This window comes from Petromyzon marinus, unplaced genomic scaffold (genome assembly GCF_048934315.1).
Source record: "Petromyzon marinus isolate PM22_M1 ecotype Great Lakes invasive population unplaced genomic scaffold, UKy_Petmar_22M1.pri1.0 PM_G_Scaffold_11, whole genome shotgun sequence".
Classification (NCBI taxonomy): Eukaryota; Metazoa; Chordata; class Hyperoartia; order Petromyzontiformes; family Petromyzontidae; genus Petromyzon; species Petromyzon marinus.
This window is the reverse complement of record NW_027422662.1, coordinates 3,863,090-3,869,480: the sequence shown is the minus strand read 5'-3', so window position 1 is coordinate 3,869,480 and position 6,391 is coordinate 3,863,090.

Below are 6,391 nucleotides of genomic sequence, written 5' to 3'. Positions count from 1 at the left end.
ATAAACTATTATTACGCTATAACCTCCGTGTTCAACAGAGTTAATAGACGTTACTGCAAACACAAACTGTACACTGTCATTGGGTAAACAGGCGGTGGCGTGTCTAGAATCATGCCTGGCCACCTTCATCTGCTTCGGCATGAATGCTTCCTCACTTCACCAAGTAATTAATTGAGGATCAACGAACACAGCCGAGGCTAACTGGAGTTTGCGTGTCTCTCTCCGTGGTGAGATGTTAACTACCTCACCTGGTATACAGGAAGTCGTGGGTTCGATCCCGACCCTGACGCCTGCTGTATATTTGGAGTTTGCGCGTCTCTACGTTTAGCGTCTTTGACTGATAGACATTGACACACGTATTCTTGTTTCTTTCAGTAAAGTTACGTATAGAAAATAACAATAACAGATAATACAATTACATTAAATAAAGACCACTTGTGTTGCGATCAAAACGACGTGAGTTTTTTTGCTTTTACATTTTTTTTGTTATTTTCATTTAATTTTCTATCTACGTGACTTTACCGAAAGAACCAAGAATATTAATTCCTGCAGTCACCAAAGTTTTAAGTCAAAACATTCACACACGTTGACAAAGCCTCACCTTGTGTTGTTGTGGGCAGGTCGCTTCTGATAACAAGAGCGGTATAGCAGCTCAAGCGGACTTGGCCTGCTAACAAAAGAAAATAAAAACTGCGTGAATATTTACAATAAAATAAAGTTACAAAGTGGCGAGCCGGGTGAAGACAAATTAAACTTAAGCGATATAATTAAAGTGAATGCAATCAGGCGAGGGCAGGAGGCAAGGCCCCGCGTGGCTAGGCCCCGGGCTGTAAAGTTCCAACCTGGACATCGATTCCCATGCTCGCTGCTACTCAACTGACATCCCTACGAGAGAGAGGCTCTACCTTGGTAAACAACAACAACAACCACCACCACAACCACCACAACAACCACAATCGCAATGAGAATTTCTCACCTCGGATTCCAGTGCAGGAAGCTATCGCTTCCTGTTACCTCGTGACGTCACGCGGCAGCAGGTGACGTGACGTCACTTCCGGGGAACGAGACACGCTCCTCCCACAATGAGCGGCTCCGTAAATAAATAAATTAGAGAATGAATCAATTATGTTAATGTACCTCCCATATGTCGTGGGCAATGAACCCGTCGCAATAAACTCGCGACGGCTTTAACGAAGACATTATGTTAATGAGTTGCCGTCACTAGGCGTAGCTTTGCCCAAATAACGATTGGCACTGGACCGCAATCGGCAGTGACCCAAGCGGAGGTGACGTCACGCTCAAGAGCGCGGTGGAATACCTTGGTGACATGACGTCACTAGCGAGGTACACCTCCCCCTGGCGTTTCACGCCGATGAAGTAATGCTGAGTGGTGACGTCACAGAGCGGGATTGGAGTTTAAGTTGATTTAGATTCATTTTACATTGCTCCCGCCCTTGGGTGCGTGGGCTCAGCTACAACAACTTGGACATTATTGTGTATACACTGTATGTATACACTGTGTGTGTACACTGTGTGTACACTGTGTGTGTGTATACACTGTGTGTGTATACACTGTGTGTACACTATGTGTGTGTATATACTGTGTATGTATACACTGTGTGTGTACACACTGTGTGTGTACACTGTGTGTGTGTATACACTGTGTGTGTATACACTGTGTGTACACTGTGTGTGTACACTATGTGTGTGTATATACTGTGTATGTACACTGTGTGTGTGTACACTGTGTGTACACTGTGTGTGTATGTGTACACTGTGTGTGTGTGTACACTGTGTGTATACACTGTGTGTGTGTACACTGTGTATACACTGTGTGTATACTGTGTGTATACAATGTGTATACACTGTGTGTGTATACACTGTGTATACACTGTGTGTACACTGTGTGTGTGTACACCGTGTGTGTACACTGTGTGTGTGCACACTGTGTGTGTGTACACTGTGTGTGTGTGTGTACACTGTGTGTGTGTACACACTGTGTCTGTGTGTACACTGTGTGTACTCTGTGTGTATACACTGTTTGTGTGTACACTGTGTGTGTACACAATGTGTGTACACTGTGTGTGTGTACAATGTGTGTGTACACTGTGTGTGTGTGTACACTGTGTGTGTACACTGTGTGTGTGTACACTGTGGGGGGTACAGTCATCTCAGTCGACCAATGGGCATCTTTTCATCAATTTATTATTTCTCCAATTTTCTTGTTTTTGTTATTTTCTATCTACGTGACTTTACCGAAAGAAGCAAGACCATAAATGTTAACGAGCTGCACCACGCTGTGTGGGAGCTGCCTGGCCTGTCGCTCCGCACGAAGCTGAGTGGAGCCTCTGCGTCGAAGTTCTGCGCCGGTGAGAAACTCTCTCAGGCTGACCCCCACCCCCACGCCTCCATGCAGATTGAGGCGAGCCGAGTGGTGGCACATTCTATTTTGACTCAAAACGTTCGCGACCGCAGGAATTAACGTTCTTGGTTTTTTTCCGTCAAGTCCCGTAAATTAAAATGTTACATTAAAGAAAAAAATAAATTGACGATTTAAATAATAAACGCATTTATTTTTATTTTCTATTTATGTGACTTTACCGAAAGAACCAAGAATGTTGTAGCACATTCTCTATTTATTGCAGAGGTTCAAGGTTAAAATCCGACAGGCACACCTGGCTACCCCAGTAACATTCACCACAATATGCGCAGTCTGCTAAACGGCAGATGTAAAATATAACGTTGTGTCATTCGCAACGCACAGGACATTGCATGTTGGTGTCACGGTCAAAATTGGGGCAATTCCAAACATTACACAGAAACTCCACAACGGAGACACGCACCCCCTGTACCAACGACGGACGCGCAGGGATAGACGCTCGATTACGTTGGAATCGATCTGCAGACGGCCAGCAGCTCCGTGTCGCCTCATCTCAATCCCGCAATCCCAAACAGGTGAAAGTCCGCATCGAACCGAACCCCCGGCAAGGCCGTCTACTTAACGACGAGAGAAAATTCACACGAAATGTCCTTCTCAACGAAGCCTTCCGGATGTAAAATGAAATAAGCTTTTAAATGAAGAAATAACAATCATCTAATTCAAAACACAACACGATTCAAAGATGTTTAATTTTTAAACTTCAAAACGGAGCACGGGGCGCTTGCGTGAATGCGTCCTTCGTGTGCCGTAAACGTTGTGACTTTCCTGGCCGAAGGCCCTAAAATGCTTGGACCCTTATTGGTGCACAGCATCTCAACAACAGCAGTGGGGTTTGCTTCAACCGATAGGTACGAACATCCAGACATCAATCAGCAAGGAGCATTTCTAGTCCCAGTTAGACAAAATCTACGTCAAGACGTAAGACAATTCGTGTTGTAGAGAATGTACCTCCTCCTATACGTGTAACTTTTAAGTGGTATGCCTTGTAACTGATGAATGATCCGAGCGTGCTCCCTATTTCAAAGACAATGAGTTGCTCCAGAGGCCGACGCTTCGTGAAACACAAAAGTACCCTTTGACCTGCATCACAAGAACAACGGGTCTCACCTGAGTTCTCTGTACAGGTTACTTCCAAACACACACACACTTTGTCCTAACATCACTTATTCAATGTTTGACCCTCAGACAAAATGTTACATGCACACGCACAATCACACAAGTATTCATTCTAAATTATTGACAGGCATTTTAACAAAATTGAATTACTGCAGTGAAATAGACTGCATCAGGTTACATCGTATTAACAAGAAGCTGTTTTTAAAAAAATATGCACCATCTGCTTAACAGTGTATGTACAACGTACTATTGCATTTGCATGCTGGCATCTCGGTCAAAACTTGATAACATTCTAAACATTACCTACAAATTCACGTAGAAGGGAAATAAGATAATAAAAATAAAATAATCAAATAAAATTCTCACGACGTTCGCAAGCAGCCGAAACGTCGTGAGAATTTTATTTTATTGTTTCATTTTTATTATCTTATCGTTTCCCTTCTACGTGACTTTACCGAAAGAACCAAGAAGATGAATCCCTGCAGTCACGAAAGCTTTAAATCGAAACATTACCAACAAACTCCACAACTAAGACGCCACATCAACCAACGCCCCCTACTGACAGGCTCTTGTCCACATGCAGGCCGGTGCAGGGCCACCACCTTGTGCCACACAGGGGCAGCTGCTACTTGGGGATGCTCTTCGAGTGTCTGAAACGAGATACAAAACTCTGAGTTGCTGAGGCAATCTTGATTTGAAGTTTGTGACTGCAGGGATCCATTCTCCTTGGTTCTTTCGGTAAAGCCACGTAGAGGCGATTAAGCAAGCACCATATAAATGCAATTGATAAAATAGTGAATGCTTGGGAGCTTATTGGCTCTCGCTCCTGGTTAGAGATTAACCCAACCCACAGGTCCACAAAGACTGGCCGCTCTTACTCTGCAGGTTGAACCTAAGAACTGAGTGTTCAACTTCGCGTTCTTTTCATTAAAGGCCTGTGACAAAGGTGCATCTATTGTAGCGACATCGTCTCTGGCTTACACATCTACCGGGTCTCCACTTGACTTTGTATTGTCTAGGAGCAAGTCCAGCCACACCTCCACTTCCACGAATTGCTGGGAGTTGCCTCGCTCTGCCTCACAGTCAGAATTCTCCTCCTGCTTCACGTTGCCTCCATCGATGTGAAGGTCCCATTTTGGAGTTGAATCTTCATCTTCACATTTCACCTTCACTTCTTCCCTCTTCACCATCACTTCTTCACTCTTCACCATCACTTCTTCACATTTCACCATCACCTCTTCATATTTCACCTCGATAACTTTAAAAGTCTCCAAGCTGTGATTTTTTTCCGGTTCGTGTTTCATGAGGGATGGGCTCATGGTGGCACTTTGACTTTCACAAGCCGATATCAGACTGCACTCCTTGTGGATCTTCTGATGCGTGTGCGTTCTCTGGTGTACTTGAAGATTTGATGAATGTGCAAACGCCTTCCTGCACAGAGTGCACTTGAAGGGTTTCTCTCCTGTGTGTGTTCTCTGGTGTATTACAAGATTAGATGAACTTGCAAATGCCTTCCCACACACAGTGCACTTGAAGGGTTTCTCTCCCGTGTGTGTTCTCTGGTGTACTTGAAGATGTGGAGACTGTGCAAACGCCATCCCGCACAGAGTGCACCTGAACGGTTTCTCTCCCGTGTGTGTTTTCTGGTGTTTTTTAACAACAGATGACTGTGAAAACGCCTTCCCACACACAGTGCACTTGAAGGGTTTCTCTCCTGTCCGAGTTCTCTGGTGCCGTGTCAAATTTCCAGTCCGATCCGTGCTGTATGCACGCTGGTCGCATTGTTGACTTGTCATACCGAGCTGCGCTGAGTGCATTTGCTCCATCAGACCAATTCTGCGGAGGAAGCGACAGAGGAAGCGTCAGCTGCTGACAGAAAAAAATAATATCCACACCATCTACACGTCAGTATCGAGGCACAGATGAATGCATATATAGTCACATGTGACTTACACGTCTATACTTATTCATATATTCATGATGCAGTGAAAAAGTTTCCCAAATTCATCACAGGGCTGTTATGGCACACAATGAGAGGGCAAATGGTCATAAACGTGCCTGGAAGCCCTCGTATCTTCAAAATGAATGTTCACCCAAAACTCCGAGCACACAATTTCGGCTGTCTGGCTACAAAAGGAATATTTATGGGGGCTAAATTCAGCTGACATAGCAAAGGGTGTTGAAAACAATACCATTTGTGTTATGCATAAATTAATGTTCAATCGCAACTTAGAGGTGTGAATCCAGGCTCAGATGTCCTTAAATGCTGGGATGAACAGTTCCGACTTCAGCTGAATGTGTGTGCTGTGTTCACCTCCAGTTTCCATTCTTATAAAGAGTTCCAGAGGAAAACAAAAGTAAACTATTGTTGTGCTATGACGTCCGTGTTCAACAGAGTTAATAGACGTTACTGCAAACACAAACTGTACACTGTCACTGGGTAAACAGGCGGTGGCGTGTCTAGAATCATGCCTGGCCACCTTCATCTGTTTGGCATGAATGCTTCCTCACTCCACCAAGTAATTAATTGAGGATCAACGAACACAGCCGAGGCTAACTGGAGTTTGCGTGTCTCTCTCCGTGGTGAGATGTTAACTACCTCACCTGGTATGCAGGAAGTCGTGGGTTCGATCCCGACCCTGACGCCTGCTGTATATTTGGAGTTTGCGCGTCACTCCGTTTAGCGTCTTTGACCGATAGACATTGATACACGTATTCTTGTTTCTTTCGGTAAAGTTACGTAGATAGAAAATAACAATAACAGATAATACAATTACATTAAATAAAGACCACTTGTGTTGCGATCAAAACGTGGGTTTTTTTGTTGCTTTATTT